Genomic DNA, 21,747 nt, shown 5'->3' on the forward strand with positions numbered 1-21,747 from the left:
CCCTAATAGCTTTTCAAATGGGTCTCAGACCTACTACTGCAGTGTCTGCATGAGCAGGTTTTAACTGCTGTGTCAACCTGGCAAGTGCACCCACTTACCAGGCCTAACCCTTCCTTTTTACTACATGTTAGTTACCCCTAAGGTAATCCCTAGGTGCCCTCATGGGTGGCATGCAGTATATGTTAAACGTAGGGCATGTACTGGTATGTGTTACATGTACTGATAGTAAAATACTGTTAATTTCTTTTTTACTATTGCAAGGCCTAGCTTTTCCATCGGCTCCCATTGGAGCTGCATTGTAACATTTTACATGTGTAACTTTAAATTGGTAACAACTAGAGATTTGGAGATTATGTTCTCTAAACTCAGAATTTAAGAACCCTCCTTTTAGTAAAGGTGGTTTTTAAATTGTGTGTTTGAAAATGCTACTTCACCACCCCCTTTTGTACCACTTTTAGAAAGTGGGCATTTTCTTGTCTAACCATCCTGTGTATCTCTGCCTCTTTGTGTATTCACCATCTCGTTTTGGAGTGGCAGGAGCAGGGGATGTGCATTCACTCTAGACAGTCACAATGGGGATTGAGGTGTACCCTGGCTTTCCTGGGTGACTCATATCCAGGCTGAATAAACCTTTTTTGCATTTAGAATGGTGGAAGGAGTTTTCACTAGCACATGAATATGCTGTGTCTGCTCTGCACAATGTTGTCTCCACCTCCTTTAGTGAAGCTGGATCATGAAGGACAGAACTGATGTTTACTGAGCTCAGAGATTATGGAAACAAAGAGAAAATGGTGTGTAAATTTTCGACCTAAACACCAGAATTTTAGGTCACTTCCAGAACTAAGAGGACCCTGCCAAGAAGAAGAGCTGAAAATCTGCCACGAGGAGTACTACCCATTTGCTGTGTGTTGCTTTTTTGGGTTGGCTTGCCTTTGCTGCTTCTGTCTATGGGTAGAGAAAAGGAACTAAACAATTGCCTTTCTGTAGTATCCTGCCTAAAGAAGATATCCAGGGGCTTGATGTAGAGCTTGCCTCCTGTTTAGATGTCTCAGGGACACAAAGACTTCACCTGCAGTATCCTTCAACTCCATAGCTGGGCGTACTGGCCTATCTTGAGGTACCAACTCAGGTTCTGGGCCCTCTGAGGTTGTTCCTGATGAAAAAACTGCATAGAACTAAAGAAACCTGAAAATCAATGCCTTGCCTTCCAGGGCCTATTTTTCCGACGCAGCACTCCGTGCAGGAAGAGTTTCCATGCACCGCCGCTGTGCGGCCGAAGAATCGACACAGCACGCCAGGTCCAGTGCACCGACCTCCGAAGTATGAGATCACCGCACCTACTCCGACACAGGCCCTGCTGTGCAGCTGAAAGAATCGATGCATCGTGGGACCGCGGAAGAAAGGAATCATCGCAGCGCCATTTTGCTGCTGTTGCATCGACCTCCAGCACATCCAGATTTCCACGCATCACACCTGTCCTTCAAGTTTTCTGGTGCATAACCTGTATACTAGAATCATCTTGGAATTGACAGGTCACTTCCCTAATACAGTCAGGATTAAACGCAACACTTCTCTTGCGTGCAGCAGAACTCAATCATCGCCTCCCCAGGGACTCAGAAACTGACACATCGCTGTGTTTTTTGACTCTACCCTTCTCTGCGGCTGTTTGGCATTGTGAATTTTGGCGCATCTGAAGGTACTTTGTGTAAAATCGCGCGTCCAGAGATTTCTATGGACAGATTTGCTTGAAAACTTCTAACATATGTATGTTGGACTTTTGTCATTTTGGTTGTTTGGTTTAGATAAAGATACATAGTTTTTTCTAAACTGATGTAAACTGGTGTAGTGCCCCATTGTGGGTACAAATACTTTACACATTGCCTTTGCGATAAGCCTGACAGCTCATGCCAAGCTACCAAGGGGGTGAGCAGGGTTATCTAGGGGGTGTAACCCTCCTATCGTGAGTAGAAGCCATGGCCAACTGACTTGAAATAACTTTGCAAAAAAATGGTTGTAAAGTGCTTTTGATTGAAATCTGTGGAAGCTGCTTTTGGTTGTCTTCACTCATTTCCCTTTTTAAAGATTTCTTTTAGTAGCCTATAAATTTGGCAAATCCACTCAAAAATATTTGCTATTATCCCTTCAGGTTTATTTAGTTATTTATTTTGAAGGTTTTATATAGTGCAAACAAGACCCTTGCAGGTATCAGAGTGCTTTACAAAGTAAAGATAAGAGACACATAGGCAAATCGTAAACATTCTAAAGTTCCTAACAAATCAAGAGTCGTATAAGCACTTATAACTTGGCTCAAGTGAATTTGGGCATGAGAAGAGATTTGACTTCTTTTTTTAAGGATGCGGTAGAGGGATTCAGTCTAGTTTCTGGGTGCAGTGCATTCCAGATCCTGGGCGCATTCCCAGAGAAGGCTCGGTCGTATGTTATGTTCTTGATGAGTCTTTGTGCTTTCAGTAAAAGGTTGCTGGCACATCTGGAGGATCTGTTGCCACATGAGGGCACCAATTTCTGAGCCAGATAGCTGGGAGTGTTAGAATGAATGGCTCTAAGTGTCAAGCATGCGATTTTTAGATGAATTCTGGCTTCAAAGGGAAGACGGTTAAGGGATCTGAGGTCTGGGGAGATGTGAGAGTTTCTTTTGGAGCTGGTAATAAGTCTAGCTGCTGCGTTGATTGAAGCTCTTAGAGGGGCCGTTGAGGATCTGGGAAGAGCGTAAAGAGAGACACTCCTATATTCCACTCTTGTGATAACTAGTGCTTGAACTGCCAGTTTGAAGTCCTTTTCAGGCAGGAAGGGTTTTAGTTTTCTCAATGTGTTGATCTGAAAGTTTGCTCCTTTTGTTGTGGCGCTGATGTGTTTCTGCATATTTCGATTTCTGTCCAGAGTTACTCCCAGCAATTTCGCTGATTTGATGATGAGAGGTTGGCAGTTGAGTGCTGTTAGGTGTTTCAGCCAGTCTTGAATAATGATTACTTGGGAGTGTGGAGTGATTAGGGGGAATTCGGTTTTGAGGTTATTTAGTTTTAGATGGTTTTTGGCCAGCCAGGTCTGAGTTTTTTCTAGCGTTGAATTGAGGGATTTGATGTCTTCTAGGTAATGGATCTTTAGGTATAGTTGTGTATCATCTGCGTACATATGATACTGTACGTTAGAGGATTTGAGAATTTCGGTGAGTGGTTCCATGAATCGATTGAAAAGTGTTGGAGAGAGGGATGATTCTTGTGGGACTCCTAAAGTGAGTGGGACGGGTTTGGACAGGGAATGATCAACCTTGAATCTTTGCGATCTGTTTTGGAAGAACGAGGTGAACCAATTTAGAACGGACCCAGATAATCCCATTCTGTATTATTCATTAGGTCTAGCAAGTTATTGTGTTATACGGTATCAAAAGCAGAAGAAAGGTCAAGCAAGATTAGCAAACAGGCTTCATTTTGGTCAAGGATTTGTAGTGCGTCATCTATTATGTGGGTAATAGCTGATTCAGTACTATGTCCTGACTGGAAGCCAGATTGGTATTGGCTGAGAAGGTTGAAATGGTCTATGTGTTTGCCAAGCTGAGTGAATACATATTTTTCAAAGAGTTTGGCCAGGGTGGAATGTTGAATATTGGGCGGTAATTATTTAAATCTGCGGGGTCAACCGTTGGCTTATTCAGGATGGGGGATACTTGCCCAAATTTAAGGATTTCAGGGATGATTCCTTGAAGGAGAGAGGTATTTATTATCTTGGTCCAAAGAGGCAGTAGCATTGGGATGAAGTCTTTAATGCAGTTTGCGGGGAGAGGGCCTGTGAAGTGATTGGCGTGATTCAATGCCATGAGCACTTTGAGTATAGCTTCTTCAATATAGGTTTTGAAGGAGGACCAGGATGCATTATTTTTTAGGTCGAAATTTGGTGAACTCCGGGTCTGACTCCTGGAAGGGATGACGATGAGTCGCTGTGGGTGTCAATGTGTGTTACTAAATCATTGAATAGTTCCTTCTTTATGTTTTCGGTCTTCAGAGTGAAGAAGGAGGCAAACGCTTCACAATTGAGTAATGGGCCTGAGTTGACGTGGGGGGTTGAGGTGCGTCCTTTGATTGTGTTTTGATAAGATCAAATAGTTTTTTTGGGACGATTCTTGGCTTGGACTAATTGATAACTGAAATAGTCTGCTTTAGATCGTCTGACCTTTCTGTAGTAGGAGTTTCTCTTCATTCTTAGCAGCTTGAGGTGGTTGGCAGATGGTGCAGATCCCCGTCTTTCTTCAATTAATCTCAGGGAATATCTGTCCTCCTTGAGTCTTCCATTGTACCAGGGTTTTGAGTCTTTTATGGAGACTCTTCAGCTGTAGGGGGGTGGCTTTATCTAATAGCATATCCATGGAGTGGAAGTAGTGGTTAGTAAGATCTTGAACATCGGATAATCCAACTGGGGGAATAAGGATGTTGGAGCTGGAGGTTGTAATTAGGTTAGCCTCGATATTTTTCAGATCCATCTTCCATATTTTAGTTCTTATGGGTTGAACAGAGTTAAATGTTACTGTTTCGTTGATGTAAAAGGTGATGATCAGACCAATCGCATGGAAAGATCGAATTGAGATAAATGGATTCGGCCTTAGAGATAACTAAGTCCAGGATTGAACCTTTATCATGTGTGGAGCTGTTATCGATTTGGGTGAGGTCAAGGTCCGAGAGGAAGGTTTTGAGGCTATTGACCGCTAAATCATTAGGGTCACTCCAGTGGAGATTGATGTCTCTGAGGAATATTAGGGTGTTATGTTGTCAGGTAGTAGTAGAAACAATGTCAATAAGATGTTCGCTGAAGGTGAGGTTGTCACCTGGTGGATGATAGAGAGTGTGCAGAGAGCACAATGGTTTGTTATTGCAAGTGATGTCTAAGCATAGGTATTCACAAGATGGGAATACTGGAGATTGGGATTGTTTCACTGAGAGAGTGTTCCGGTGTATGCAGGCAATACCATCCCCTAGCTTATCACTTCTGTCTAGTCTGATGATATTGTGGTTTGGGGGTACCAGTATGTCGAGTATAGGCGTAGAGGATTCATTTAACCAGGTTTCTGTCAGAATTAAAAGGTCTGGTTCCTGCATAAGTATGAGGTCAGCTAAATCAGCTGCATGTCTTGAGGCAGATCTACAATTTGGCAGTATGCATTTAAGATGGGGCTTGATGAGGGTTGTGCTGGGCACTTGTACAAGGGAGACTTCATTAAGGTTGTTTTCGACTATACATCTGGGATTATGTCTTGTGAGTCTTTGAGTATTGGAAGGGATAGTTTGGATTACGGAAGGTTTATGGGAGTTGTCAGAGTGTACTGTGTAGAGGGTGGGATGTGGGAGATCGTAGGAGCGTAGAAGTGAGAATATGTCTTTGTCTGATAGGGGATTGGTCCTTCGGATTGGGCGGGATGTGTTATTGAGGTGAGGAACTGATCTCCACCTTGAGGGCAGTGCTTTCTGGGGGTGTGCGTGCCACAGTAGGGTGGATTTGGAGTGGTTATTGTGGACGTTTGTCCTGGTTTCTTGTTCAGATCTATTGGTCAAGGGTGGGTGACGAATCAGATCAAATAGAGCTTGGAGGACCTCTTTGACTTGCATCACAGAGAGTAGATCTCGTCAAGTCTCAGGTCTGGTGTGGGTGGTAGCATACTTAGTGATTGGATTGTGGGTAAGGGAGGTGTGCTTGTGTCAGGGACGTTGTATGAGTAGTCTGGGTTGTTGTGTTGCATCCTGCTCAGTTGCTTATCCAGAACGGGGGAGGTGGACTGGTGGGGGTTGTAGATGTATGGATCGCAGGGATGTGAGGAGTGACTTGAGCTGGGGAATGTTGGTTTTGCAAGGGGAAGGGTTGGGATTGGGGGGATGTATGTCTTTTTCCTGGGGTGATTGATGGATCTGGAGTGGGTATAAATGCTGGTAGCATTATAAGAGGGGAGTGTCTTGTAGGGGAGTTGGGATGGGAGTTGGGGGTCGCATTAGGAATGGGTGTGAATGTAGATGGTGTCATCAGATGAGAGTGTCTGGATGGAGAATTAGGGGAAGAGTTAGAAGGTGTGCTGTGGGGTGCCACTTGGGAGTGGGGTGAGGTTTTAAAATGTTTTCAATGATGATGGGAAAGATTATATCCAGCGAGTTTAAGCTACTGTCCGATGATTGCATGAGGATGATCCCATTGTGATAAATGGTGATTGTAACTGTGGCATTGTAGATTGGGCAGGGGAGATATAAATTCTGAAACCATGCGCTGTTTTCCTAGTGGAGGAGATCACGCACAGGGTGAGAAAGGCTTTCCTCCATTGTGCTCTTCTTTTGGTGTAAAAAATAATGTTGGTGGTTATGTGTCCTTTATTAGTTGAGAAGTAGGGTCTGAGGGGGTTCGGTGTGATTTTAATAATTTGTGCTTTTTTAGATAGGTTGGGGTGGAATTATTGATGTAAGTATGTAGGCCTGTGCGTTCCATGATGGGGCTGGAGCTTGTTTGTGGGGATGGAGTGGTATGCCGCGTTATGCGCGGTTGTGGGATTGGGACAGTTATGGGGGGCATAAGCTGTGACGGGGGTATGGGCTTGGATAGGTTGACAGTAGGCGTGAGATGGGGAGGAGGTGTTGGAACACAGGGGGGCAGGCAACTGCTTAGGGGAAGAGGGGAAGGAGAGGTATGGTGGAGTATGGGCTGTCTCAAATCTGAGAGAATGATGCCCAGCTGGAAAACGTGTGATAGATGAGGAGCTAGGTCAGAATAAAAATTCTCACCTATGTTCTTGTGGAGAAATAAGCCGAAGAGTGTTGTCTAGCAACGTCTAGGGGCTAATCCATTGTGAGGGAGTCAGTCCAAGATGGCCGCACCATTTGTATTAGTTAGCAGATCCTGCGAGGTAGTCCTATATCCCTTTCAATTAGATGGGCCACTAAAGGAATATTCCTGTTTCAGTTTCTATATGCGATGAGAATGCTTTGACTTTTTTTTTGGGGAAAACCTTTATTGTGCAGATAGTAGCATACAAATACGGGCCTACAACCAATTAGGCCGGCCACGAAGCAATCTGAAAAGCACGTAAATCAATAAAGAGGTTTCACGGCAGTCCCCCAGTATATTGCGGACTAGTAGTTCAATCATAGAGGAGCTGAGTGTGACCGCCGGACGTAGGATCAAAGAAGGTTAATTTTATAATAGAGATTATAGTAGGATCAGTTGCAGTTTAATCATCTGAGTGCCCATAGCAGGCCACGAATCAAGCAGCAAAACATTAAGGCATCAATAAAAACGGTTATCAGCAATAGTCTACAGCAATCAGAATATAGATGCCATATTTCCAAACAGTACCCATCGTAGCCCGCCACGTGCACACAGACCACCAAATTATTATACTTATACCTAGCTGAGTAACCAGAACGGCAAAAGGAGTTACAGTCATTCTCTATACTGACCCAGAAGATAAGAAAAAGGGGGAACACTAAAAAAAGAAAGAAAAGAAGGAACGCCGTGCTGCTGTACGCGCCCCCACAGCGATAAGGGCTAGCAAAGTGACTGGGGACCACGTTATTGGGGGTGGGGCGTTCAAGTCATCAGGATATCCGTGCAATCAATATCGTATAAAGTAAGAAAACCTCGCCCCCCCCCCACAAGCAATCACACCGTGGGAAACACGCACAGCCACAGCGTCCTAAGAAAGGGACACAAAAGAGCCGCAGAAACTAAAAAAACGGTCAGAAAAAGACCCCAACCCACCCACCCCACCCTGCACCCCTGCAGAAGGCTACGGCCTACCCCCCCAGCAGCGTGCCGTCGCCCTAAATAGGAAACCCGAAATATAGGAAAAGTTAGAGAGAGGGAAAGGAAACAAAAGAGACAAAAAAAAGGGAAAAAGAACCAGAGGGAGAGAAGAGCCATCAATCGAACCATTCGGCCCCTACCCCCCGCCATCACACACATTAATGCAACATCAAAACAAAATCGACATAGTCTCGGTTATCATAAACCTTCGAAGGAATCGTCCATAGTATCGTGGTTGAGGGCACTCCTCATCTCCTTCCGCCAACCATCAGTCCTCCGGGTCCAGAACCGGCTCACCCCTGTCCTTTCCTAGCCATTGCTACCGCGCGTGGTAGAGTAGTGGGCAGCAAACAAATCAAAGTGGTGAGGCCGTATGGTAGAAACAGGACAGACCATGGGAGCAAACCAGAGGACTCCATCAACCAGCGGCCAAGCAAGAACTTTGTGCGGCAGTCTAGATGTTTCAGCAACAACAACGGGAACAACAGACAGTGTGGGTAAAGTCTCACCGCCCAGGAAAGTAGAGTCGTCCCCGCAGGATAACACTGGGGTCTCGCCGGGGCAGTTCGAATCGGCAATCTACGTTGTTCCCCGATCAGTCGAGCAGGAACGGGCACCGACGCGGTGCCCACGCCCGCGCCCGCCACGATCAAGGCGACCCCGGGATCCGGGGCCGCTGGTGTATAGTCTTGCCGATGCACAGTGACAGCACTCCTCACGGCAACAGAGGGGGATGAAACAGCACACACTTGGAGCCGAGCCGCGTCCATGAGGGACGGCCCGACAGCAATGGCGGCCGTCCCTCTATCCAGTACAAGGGCGTCGAGGGCCAGGGTCGCGCGTAAAGTCTTTAAGGCGTCAAGAACATCACCAAGCGTGGGCTCCCGCTCACATGACCAGACCCCCGTACACTTCAGTGACACAAATTCGCCGCCCCGGTTCAGTCCGTGACTCAGGGCGCCGGCCGCCATCTTGCAGATCCAGCCATGTCCCCGTGCGCCTCAACTTCTGGAGCGGGCTCTCAAGCAAGGCCACCACGGGAGCCCCCTCGAGCCCCAGGAATGACAATCTGGATGCAGAAAGGAGAGCCACCAAAAGGGGGACCGCCAGCGCCACCGCCCCGCGGGCGCCACACGCCGACTCCGGGTGCAGGGCTTCAAGATGGCCGGACAAGGCAACAAAGGGGGGAGCCTCCTACACGGTCTTCCCCCGTCCACGGCATGCTGCACCTCACCACGGGGCCCTCCAGCCGCTGGACCGGGCCCGATCCGTTGCCATCGGCATAACCGCACCACGGCTTCTCCCAGGCGACCTCTCCTCTCCACCAGGGGCCGCCGTCGACACCATCTCGCCGGCTGACCTCCACAGGCAAGTCCCCGGTCTCTACACCGCGGAGGCCCCAGACCAAGCAGGGGTGTAACTTCGGATCCGCGGCTCGCAGGAGCCCCCGGGACAGATGGTGAGTACAAGCTTTCCTTCGTCTTTCCGAGTCTTCCCGAGTATGTCGTCTCGGGGCAGGATACGTGTCAGGATATATGTGTTGGGCAGGAAGGCTAGCGAAGCCGAGCTACATTGCGGCCATCACGGTCGCGAGCTTGGCTCCTCCCCTAATGCTTTGACTTTTGATTAATATTTTTAAAATTCACAACTTATTACTATTTTTTTTTATATTGGCTCTGAGCATAGCTCCAGCCCATTGTTTGAAGTGTTATCCCCACCTTCATTGGTTGACTGTTAGCCCTCCACCCGAAGATCAGGTCTATTTGCGCCCCTACCCCCGTTTCAGAGCTAATTTTACCCTTCCCTCCCCTACTCGCTGAAAAGTGGCAGGGCTCAAGATTTAAAATGAACTTCCAAAAAGCCTCACAACTGATTCCAACTTTACACCTGCTATAAATATCCTTAAACTGCACCTAATGTCACGTGAATGCTTGAACAGTGCAGCTAGCATGTCTGAACTCTTCTTGGTTCATTACTGTTTGCATGTACACTTATGCTATGCATGTTTTTTAAAAAAATTAAAAAAATTATTTTGATCCATCTCTGACCTTTTCATAAGTACTATTTGGTTTCGGTTCTGTCCCTTTTCTGCCTGTTTTGTTTGATTTGCATCTTTATGCTAAGTTGCTGCCATTGCTTTACATTGTAAATACAATGAATTATAAATAAAACCATCTAAACTAAACTGTTTAAATGGAAGATTTCCAAACTGAAAATCGATCAGTGTTTTTTCTACTCAAATGAAGATTGAAAAAATAAATAAAAAATGAAAGGTCTGCATCTACCGCAATGCCATGGGTACTTACCGAAGGCACACGTATGTGTTAGGTAGTGGCAGTTCCTCAGCTAATGCGGAGGAGCACCGGCCCACTGCTTTGCAGCAGTGAAAGAAAGGAAAAATAAAATGATAATAACTTGATCCTATTATCATTTTATTTTCTCCTGCTGCGGCAGCTTGGGGGGAGGGGCAGCAGGAATGGTGGCACAGGGAGAGGAGTGGTGTGCACACACTAAGTGCACATGACTGTTTGGCCCGCCACCCCTGATCTGTGCCGGCCGCCACTGGTGATAGATGCTGTGTTGCTTAACAGATGTAGTTGTTGGAGACATGCCGTTCTTAGTTGGTGGAGCGATTTGTCTGGTTAATTCCGATAACGACTGAGGCTTCTCCATGCTAACAAGTTATGCGATCCCCAGTATTCAAACTATTTTGCTGTAACTGTAGGAAGGTGGATACCTGACTATGGTTTCCCCAGATTTTTTGCCTAGTGTTTAGCTGATTTTCGACTTAGTTGGCCTGGGATCATGCTAATCAGGGCCTAGGATATCTGCTCTCTCTTTAAAATGGACTCCATGTACCCTAGGTACATCTCCAAATGGATACTGGGTCACCTTATGAGCCCCTGTACAGTGTACTATAGGTACCCAGGGCATAGGTGCATCCAAGGCCAACCAGGGGCTGCTGCATGTATTATGCCACCCCTGGCTGTCCATTCACATTGACACACATGGCTGATCACTCAGCTGGGGCAAGGTTGTGTAATAACCACTTGCTTAGATATAGTATACCTATATCTAACCTTATATCTAGACACATATATACCTATAAGTCAATCCTATGGCAGGCCTTAACAATCCTGGAGGCAGAGTGCTTGGTTTTATGTGAGATGGTGCTCTAGCATGAGCTGAGCCTGTCTGCAGCTTTCGGAACCATGTCCTTATAGCTGTTCTAGGATATTTCCATACCATAAACTCTTAAGTGCATTATGAACCTCGCGGTTAAATGCTAACTCTGGTTTGGCTTTATCAAAACATGTCGAGTAAGGTGTCATACGATTTGGAATACTACCCCCTCGCCAGTTCTGGCGAGGGGGTAGCATTCCACCCTTCTAGAGGGAGAAGACATGTTGTTCCTACTATTCCAGGTTAAAGTTCGCCAGAGCCTCAGCATCACCAAATGGATGCTGCTGCCACAGACACAAGTCTGACCTCCTGCTGCTGGGAGTCCTTCCAGCGAGGGAGACTTGGACAATAGGTTTCCTGCCTTGGGAGGTGCTAGCACCACCCCAGACAGGCTTTTGTGTATTAGGACATGGAGGGCTGAAAGGAATGAGACACTGCCTGGGGCACACAAGGTGTCCCATGCATGGTCCAGTTCAAACCGGTGCTGGGGCACTCCAGCCCCAGCTCTGGCGTGAAACTGGACAAAGGGAAAGGGGTGTAACCACCCACTTCCCTGGTCCCACCCATAGGAGGAACCTAGCAGGTAATCCAGCCCCTAGATTTGGTATATAGGTAGGAGCTGAGTCCCAAGACTTTAGATTAATCCTGACTGAAACTTTGAAAGGAAACTCTGGACCTTCGACGATCTACTTGAAGAAGACGACTGAAGAATCTCCCTTGTGGTCAAGGAGTGACCACCCTGCACAAGCAGGCACCATCCAGAGATCAATGGCTTGCTTTGTTGCTGCCTCCCGCTGGAGCCCGAGCACAGAGCCTGACAAGAACCAGATTCCCAGACATCCAACAGCTCGATCCACAGTCCCTGCAAAGCTGAGACCCGTGGAGGCGACAAGAGATGTGGGACCGGCCATCTTGAAAAGTCTGTGAACTGCGAATTGTGCAGCCCCGAGGCCTCCTTGAAGCTGTGCATTGGGGATTGAGAAGCCCCAGCCCGAGCAGCATCTGCACCAAAGATCAGCCCTGCACCCTCCACGAGTTCTGCGTGGGGCCCTTTTGCATTTTCCTGCTTGACGCGTCTGCCCGGTCACTTGCTCGTTGGCTAGTGGCCATCTTGGCAATGATCCTTTGAATTTACACCACTGGTCTGGTTGCTCCAGATTGGTCCTTGCTTCCCTCAAAAGAAGCAGCCCCTCAGACCTTGCTGTTCTGAGTAAGAAGCCTACTTCGTATCCTGCATGGGTTGCCTTTGCCAAGGCTTGTTGACTCCAATCCTGAAGCCAATACCGCCGACAGCGAGAGCCTTTGTGGGACAGTCCGTGCCTGCCTCCTGGTCATCGTCAACACCTCCTGGTCCACGTGGCTGCAGAGACAAGCTTCCCATCAGCACCTGATTGCTTCACGACATCGCCTGGTTCCTTCCTGGTTCCCTCCTGGTCACTGGCTAGTGACCCAGACTCTGTCCCCTCTGCTTTCAGGTCCTCTACATCTTCGATCCACCCTTGGATCCACCCGGACTCTTCTCTCCTGGCCGCCTGCAGCATCTTTTCTCCAAGGCTCCATAGAACTCCACGACGAAACCCGACACACTTTGGGACCTATGCACCCGCTTCCTGTGGGTTAGGTAACGCGAGTACTGTGGTGCTCCTGTAAAGAGTAACTCTCTAAGGGCCAAATGTATCAAGGCTTTTGCGACTCGCAAAAGGCCTTTTGCATTTTCTAGTATGTATGAAAAAATCGCAATTTAAGGAATCGCAATAATTTGCGATTCCTTACTTTGCCATAGCATTTAAGGAATCGCAAATTTTGCGATTCCTTAAATGATATGTAAGAAACATTTTGAAATTGCGATTTTGTGTTTAGAAATCGCAAATTACCACCAACTTGTATTTGGTGGTAATTTGCGATTTCTTTAAAAATACCCTATTTGGCATTTGTGAGGGTGGCATGTGACACACATACATGCCCATAGGGCATGTATGTGTGCCACATGCACACATATGTAGATTTCAGGGGTGCATCAGGGTGTCTTTTAGACACCCCTGCACCCTTGAAATAATTCTCAAATTGCGATTAGCAAATTGCGAATTCGCAATTTGAGAATTATTGCACTATCATTCCTATGGGCCTCCTGGCCCATAGGAATGCATTGGAAATTATTCTTTATTTGCGAATTCACAAATTGCGAATTCGCAAATAAAGAATAATAAGGAATCGCTAAACAATAGCGATTTTGTACATACATACCGTTTTGCGAATTCTAAATAGCGATTTGCAAAAAATCGCTATTTAGGATTCGCAAAACGGAATCTTGATACATCTGGCCGCTAGTGTCCTAGTTTCAAGTGGTTAGCTTCTAGTCCAGTCGGAAGACTCCCAAACCTTTAACTTTTTAACTTTACGCACCCATTGACTTCTATGTGTGCACGCGTGTGCCTTCAGACCCTGCACCCGCATCCCGTGGGCCTCCTGCTCCCTAACTATTGTTAGTCCAGTGTAGCCCCAGCGATTTCCAAGGCCCTAGGCCTTACCATTGTCCGTGACGTGGTTCTTATACAACTTTTTTAGTATATGGTTTAGCGGGCCACCTGGGCCTATCCATATTTGTGCAACTTTTGTATGCTATATTAAGTTACTTCTTATGCGCTTGTGCTTCTGTGATCATAAAGAGTTTAGAGGATTGCTTTAGAAATAAATACACATATATTTTGAATATATAACCTGTGTGGTGTCCTTTCATTTGGTATTAAAAGGATTGCATATGGTAAAACAGCTGGCTTTACATGCCCTCTTAAGTTTAGCCGAAGACTGCTTTGTCCATGCTACCCCTAGGATAGCTGGTCTATAAGGTTGACTTTACAACCATCACCATAAGGGTTGTTTGGACTGGTGCAAGGTGCTCACTAGAATAGTGAGCATCATATAGCAGGCCAACTTCTCACAGTAACCGTCACAGATTCACTGCAGTGACGGGAGGTGTTTGTGTTCAAATAGGGAGAAACGCTAATAAGTTTAGTTTACAGCAAAGGGGTTTCTGCTTTTTGTAGGAAGACTGATTTCTCAAAGGCAATGAGAGTTACTCCTTTGTAGACCCGAAGGGAATGGAGCATCAGTATACGTTCAGTAAACACAAGTTTATCCCTTAAGGTAAGAAAGTTTATGTCATAAGGTCCTATCAACACACTTAGCCATGAGTCATTCAATTTCAATCACACATTCTGATGATCTACAGTGATAATTTCACAAAAAGATTAGGTTGTCAAAAGAGGTTTAGGTAAAAAATATATATATATGATTATATATATATATAGTATTTTATTAAAAAAAGGTTTAAAAACACATATTTCAATACACAGTAATTTATACAACAAATCAATAAACAAAATAATAATAATGATCCGACAAAAACACTATTGTATGTTTTTGTCGGATCATTATTATTATTTTGTTTATTGATTTGTTGTATAAATTACTGTGTATTGAAATATGTGTTTTTAAACCTTTTTTTAATAAAATACTATATATATATAATCATATATATTTGGATATTTGGATATTTGGAGGGGTATTTATAGAGCGCGGCGTTCGCTCCGGAAGGAGCATCATGGCGCTGAAAGTCCTTGAAACCAGGTCACAGAGTGATAGGGGGGAGGCTAGATGGAGGCTTTAGTCCAGTCGTCGGAGAGATTAAAAATCCAAGTTTTTAGAAGTTTCCTAAATGGTTTCTCAAGTGACTGAAGTCTGAGGTGTCTGGGCATGCTGTTCCAGGCTCTAATAGCCAGGGTGCTGAGGGTTTTTCCGCCTTTAGACTTCAGGTTGAACTTGGTGGAGATCATGAAGTTTTCTTGTGAGGATCGGAGGGAACGACTCGGATTGTAGTGAGGGAAGCGTCTGGTAAGATAAGAGGGACCTGTTTTATTAAAGGCTCTGAAGGCAACGGTGAGGATCTTAAAGAGTATTCTCTTGTGCAAGGGGAGCCAGTGTAAGGTCTTTAGGGCTGAGGAGATTGAAGATTTGCGTGGAAGTTTTAGGACGAGGCGGGCGGCAGTGTGTAAAACACTTTGAAGTTTAGAGAGAGTGGACTTCTTGGTCCCTGCCAGGAGGCCGTTACAGTAGTCTACACGTGAGAGTATGAGGGCTACTGTTACGGTTTTTCTAGAGTCGAGGGGGAGAAAATCAAAGAACTTTCTCAGGGACTTGATTATGCCGAAGCATTTTCCTGCTACGGACGTGACGTGGTGATCAAATGAAAGGTCAGAGTCAAAGAGAACCCCGAGGTTCCGGGCAGAGGTGACGGTCTGGGGGGGAGCAACAGAGTTGTCAGGCCACCACAGGGCTGGACAGAAAGAGGCGTTCTTTCCAATGGGGAGGATCTCAGTTTTATTTGAGTTGCAACAGAGGTGGTTAGCGTCCATCCATTGGAATACTGCAGTTAGGCATTGTTTAAGATTGAGCTCTGCCTTATTGGAATTGTCGTCTAGGGGGATGATCAACTGAGTGTCATCGGCATATGAAGTGACAGTTATGCCGAATGATTCTATCAGGGTGAGAAGAGGGATAAGATAAATGTTAAAAAGGAGGGGGCTTAGGATGGACCCTTGGGGGACTCCGGAAGACACCTTTTTCTCATTGGATTGAAAGGAACCCAGGGTGACAGTTTGGGACCTATCGGTTAGAAAAGATCTGATCCAAGATAGGGCTGAGTTGGTGATGCCGATGTCCATAAGTCTATTGATCAAGATGGAGTGGGATATGGTATCGAAAGCTGTCGTAAGGTCGAGAAGGATCAGAATGGCCTTCTTCCTTTGGTCTTGCAGTGTCTTAATGGTGTCGGTCAGTTCGATTAAGGCAGTTTCGGTTGAATGTTTAGACCGGAACCCAGATTGCTGGGGATGGAGTATGTTGTGAGATTCCAGAAAGGTTTTGAGTTCTTTATGGACTAGCTGTTCTGTTATTTTGCCCAGGGCGGGGAGGAGGGTGATAGGACGGAGGTTGGTCAAGTCCGTTGGAGATTTGTTGGCCTTTTTCATAAGTGGCTTAACCACGCCTTTTTTCCATGAAAGGGGCACAGAGCCAGAACTGAGAGATAGGTTGATGATATCATTGACGATAGGGTTGATCTCATCAATGATGAGATGGAGAATCTTAGGGGGGCAGGGGTCGGAGGGGGATCCAGATTTGCAGGAAAGGATCGCTTCTCTGGTCTGAAAATATATATTTTTTACCTAAACCTCTTTTGACAACCTAATCTTTTTGTGAAATTTTCACTGTAGATCATCAGAATGTGTGATTGAAATTGAATGACTCATGGCTAAGTGTGTTGATAGGACCTTATGACATAAACTTTCTTACCTTAAGGAAGACTGATTTAACAAGAGAAAATCTGACAGAGGTGTAACAGTTATGCCACCTATGGGTAGTACTGAATACTGGAATGACTACAGGTATTTCATTGACTCTCATATGGGCTCCACATTTTGATAACAGCTATAATAGTTATGTTAGATAAAGTAGAGGATACATGCCCCTTAGTTATTATTTTCTTTTCTTTTTTCCTTCTGGAACATTTGGATTCAGGCATGACTTAGTGTATACAAAGGTATTTCTCTCATTTTCTTTTATAGAATGTATGTGATTAATTGAATGAGCAAGGTGTAGGTGGCACACTTTATGTAGATACAGGTTTGAGTGGCAGGGAGCACAGAGAGGATTAATGCTTGGACGAATGGAAGATACCCAATGAGGATATTCACAAAAAATTGATATTGTAAAACAATAATGTGTATTATGATATTGTCCTTTGGAAAAATTTACAACTCGAAGTTGATTATGGATGAAGAGTTGCTACTATTATCCATGGGTTTCCACAACTGATGTCACAGCAGGACTTTGAATGTGTTGAGCATTGCACTGAAGTCACGAGGGTGACATACATGGAGATTGTACAAGTAACAAAGTTATAGCAAAGATCTTGTGTTGTATATATTTTTTCATCCTTGAAGAAGTCGCTGGATTTGATACCCGACAAACGACGAAACACGTGTTGGCGGCTGAGACTGTTGGATCTGCAATAAAAAAAACGAGACAGAAATGTACACAAATTTGAATATAATTTATGTCAATAATCTAGTGTGTGCTGGGGAGTGTTTTGTTTATATTTAGTGGCTTAGGCCCCGGTACAGGGAGGGGGTGGTACTCTCTACCTCTACCTTGCAAACACTGCATCATAGATACTCAGGGGCAGATTTATGTCGGACTTGCGCCACGTTTAAGCCGCCGTTGCGTCCCTGCGACCCATTTACAACGTGACGCATCTAGGCAGATGCGTCACGTTGTAAAGCCCTGCGCCACATGTGGGCGTTCCGGCATAGGGTGGGCGTTCCGGGGCAGGTGCGCCTCGCAAAAGTGCCTGCGTGAAATATACAAGATTTCACACAGGCACTTTTAGGCCAATGCTGCGTCAAAACCCTGCGCCTGCTTGAAGCAGGCGTAAGGCTTGACGCAGCATTGGACAGATAGGGCCCCCCAGAGCATTGCTGGAGCTGCGTCGCGCTTGCGACGCAACTCCAGCAATGCGCCGCTTTTACGGCACAGATGCGTCATGCATCTGTGCCGTTTTTGCCCCATGGTGCGCCGCATTGTAAATGCGGCGCACCATGGGTGGCGGAGCTGTGGCGTACAATAATTGGCGCATCCCTGGGGATGCGCCAGTTATTGTAAATCTGCCCCTATGTATTAGTTACAAGGTAGACTTCCTTAGTAGTGCCTTTTCAATGTCAACCAAACACCCTTAAATTGGAATTTGGAGATGTTGGAGACAAGGCTATGTCTCTGGAAGGACCATGAGACTAGAGAAAAACCAGTCACAGTGGCGTAGCAAGGGGGGAGCGGGGGCAGTCGGTCCCGGGCGGCTCGAGTTTTAGGGGCGGCGGGCTCCCCCCCCCCCACTCTTATCTCGTGCCATCGCAGCAAACGCATGGATCACCCCCCCCCCCCCACAACACACACACACTTTTACCTGCGGCTGTCGGAGGGCAGCAAACGCAGGGACCGCCACGGGTGGCCAAAGGTAAGCCTAGCTAGTCCACTAACCAGTCACGTGTCAGCCTGTCTCTGGCATTCATATAATGTTGCCCCAACCTCGTGACCTTTCAACTGCAATGTACAAGTATTCCTCTCGGCCAGGCTGTCTCTTTTACTGTATTTGTTCTCCTGCCTTCATTCAATAAGTATTTGTGGCCTCCCTGGTTCGTTACATCTGATGTTTCATTCAGCTGGCTGTAAAGTTAATAATTTACAATCCTACCTTTGCAGGTCTGTGTAATATGTCACTAATTCACCTTGAGCTACTGTTGACCCAAGCAGACTTTGGTTGGCATTTACCATCCAAACCCTACAAATATTGTCACTACCTAAAGAATTGTAAAATGTGCGGTTTTCAGCACAGAACCTCCCCTGTCACAAACACGGATGTGCAAATCGAGGGTTTTACTGAAAGCATGGTATTATGAGGAACACGTCCATTCAATCCTTCAGAGGGCATTCTTTTTTAAAAGGCACACACACTCCACTACTCCAGTGGGTCTTTATGAAGAAAAACCTTGGACTCTACTTTTCGGGCACTCAGCTGGGCACACTATTTAAACCAGCAATTTAGTGAAAAGATGTTATAGTTGTTAAATATGGAATATGACTTATTCCATATTCCATAATCATCATAATAGAGTGATAATTCTAGCTCCCGCCCTACTGACCATAATTGTGTGGTAGCCCTGGTCACTTTTGTTTTATCTGTGTGTCTGTTTCCTAAGGTGTCAGAACGGACAGAACCTAGACACCAACTGAAGTGGTGTGGTAGCCCACACCACAAACAGGATCGCCTCATGGTCATGAAATATCTAACTGAATTGTACTCCTGTTACCGACAGAGGAATGATGAACGGCTGACTCAGCCCTGCTAGGATTAGAATCGGTAAAAAACACTGCAGTTGCACAGACCTTCTGAAAGTAGCATCAACTTCCTGGACCACCCTATATGACTGTGTGCAGGACTGGTGCTTCTTTGAGCACCCTTGGCAAAGTAACATTTAGTCATGCCCCTTCAACATGCATTATGAGGGCACCTGGCAGTCTTATTTGCTGTAGCACTGGGAGCGTGCCAACTTCTTGACATGAGGTGGCCTCTGTAGTATCTTGATATTATGTGCACTAGGACCCTTGCGGTTCTGGGCAAACTCTAAACAGGAATTATGTAAACTGCTAGGAGGTGTTAAGGTGTGGTTATAAAAGTTATGACGCAATGTGTGCATTGTGTGATCATATGTGGAGGAATAAAGACGTCTGTTACAGAGATCTGTTTGCATGCTTTGGGCTGGGGAAGGCGCTATGGCCTCTAAATGACGGTGTTGTGAGGACACTGGCCCTAGAGGTACAATGGATCCACTTATATGATGGAATATGCCAGAAAGCTAGCTGATTAATGAGCATGTGCTAGGAACTGACATCCACAAGGGTAGCTTGGTCAGTAAGAGTGCGGAGTGTGAGGTTTAGACTTTCCAACAATCACAATGGCATTGAAAGGGAGAGAGTTTGTGTGTGTCTTTGTGTGTATGGAAAAATTCATAGTAAAATCTGAGAGGCGCCTCACCATACCCGACTGAAAGCGCCTGTACCCAACTATTTACCAGAAATAAATGTATATGGGGAGTGTGACTCCCCAAACACGCCGCTGCCACAGGGTCACAGGCTGATTCATCTAACAGCCCTTCTGACCAGGGATTTAGGTGGGCAAGGTCCTTCCAGGTCTGAGACCCGGTAATAATGAAAAATGGCCATATATTCATGTCCTCAACTGTCATAATTAAAACACTGATTGTTTTCTGAACAACGAATGCAAACAAGTTACTGTACTCCATGTAAGCGATTTGGTTCCTGTTTAGATTTCATGTGTTTTTTTCTTAATCTTGAATGCCAGTGTTAGCTATTTCCAGGATGTTGTTGTTACTGTATATTTTTTCATACAAAATATTACTCTTCTACGGTGCATAGTTTGAAATGAGTCGCATCTAGTGTTTACAATGGGCCACAGTTCACCATTCTGGAGCTGAGGCTGAAGGCAGTGCAAGTTTCTCACTTTGCATGCCAGAGGGTCAGAATTCATGATCATCCAAACCTTGGCCTTGATGAAGCGGACTTTTGAAATAAGTTTAGAATTGAGTACCTTGATTTAAACTTCCATAATTTTTAATTCACTGATGAGTGTTGCATGTTTTTGTACTGACTCAACCTAGAATAATGTGAACCTACGCGAACACGCGGGTTTAATTATATGTGCTCTTGTCATGTTTGTCATTTTTTTTTTCAAAACGTTTTATTGTGAGATCGCATATAAAATCAAACAGCATTCCGCATTCCGGGAGAGCTGTAGCCAGTATAGCACAACATAAATAGCGATGCATTCAATTATAGAAGTTTCCTCCCCAACAACCCCCACCCCTCTCCCCAACTTCCCAAACCACTCCCCCCCCCCGTGCACAACGTCTCATCAGTACTGTACAGGTGAAGCATGGATACATCAACACGAATAGAATGCCATTAAGATACCCTTCACACTGGTTCTTCCATTTCTCTCGCTGATGTCGGAGGCTCCAGCCACAGGCCCCTATAATCCGCCCACCGTTTCCAAATCTTATAGTGTTTTTTGGGTCAGCCCCTGGCCAAGAACACCGGTTTCTCTAGTCCCATGCAAAAGTCAAGGCCTTTTTTCCACACAACCACTTTGGGGGCTCTGGGGTCCTTCCAGGCCTGCGCAATGTCTCTCTTTGCTAGAGTAAGGCCAAGTAGTAGCAGGTGTCTTTTGTATATGTTGCCCCCCACTCCTTCTAACACATGTAACAGTCCCAGCTTCGGGGTCCGTGGAAGGTCCCAGCCCAACACCTCTGACAGACAGTCCCACACACCCGTCCAAAATCTCACCAGACCGCCACAGTCCCATACCGTGTGCAGGAGGTCACTGATTTCATAGCCACATCGCAAGCATTCGGGTGATTCAATTAGGCCAGCCTTCCACAGTCTTTCCCTCGTAAAATAAGCACGGTGCAAGTATTTGAACTGTATGAGGGGTAGACACACAGCTATAGCCGCTCCTCTAGGGGATTCAAGGGCCTCCCGCCAATCTTCCTCCCCAAGGTCTCCTACGTCTCTCACCCAACGGTCCCTGAGGGGCTGCAAATCTGAGGAGCAATGTGTGACTAGTGTTTGGTATATGCGGGATATTTTCTTGTCTTCTAAGTCCCCCATGAACACCTTTGCCTCAACGGGGCTGAATTCTGGGAGGGCGTCCAAGGCCGCGAGTGTAGGTGCAAGGGTGTGCCGCAGCTGCAGGAAGCGGAAGAATTGTGTGCGGGGCATGGCAAATTCGGTACTAAGGTCATGGAAGGACTTAAGGGTTGTGCCTTTTAGAACATGTCCCAATGCCGATATACCTATGGAGTCCCAGCCCTCAAAACCTCGTAAGGACATCAGGGACGGCAGCTGCCCATTGTGCCAAAGTGGGGTCTCCCTCGTGAGTTTCCCCCACCATCCCATGCGACGCAGCGATTGCCGCCAAACCAGAAATACCACTTGTGTTGCATTAGGTAAACTTTGCCGCAGGCGTGCTGAGTAAAGGACAGTATGGAGGGTTGCTGGGTCCATAAAATATCTTTCGAGGGCATACGCCGGGTCCCCCCTGTCACCATCCCACCAGTCGTTAAGGACCAAGAGATGTGACGCTTGGTA

This window comes from Lissotriton vulgaris, chromosome 5 (genome assembly GCF_964263255.1).
Source record: "Lissotriton vulgaris chromosome 5, aLisVul1.2, whole genome shotgun sequence".
NCBI classification, from domain to species: domain Eukaryota; kingdom Metazoa; phylum Chordata; class Amphibia; order Caudata; family Salamandridae; genus Lissotriton; species Lissotriton vulgaris.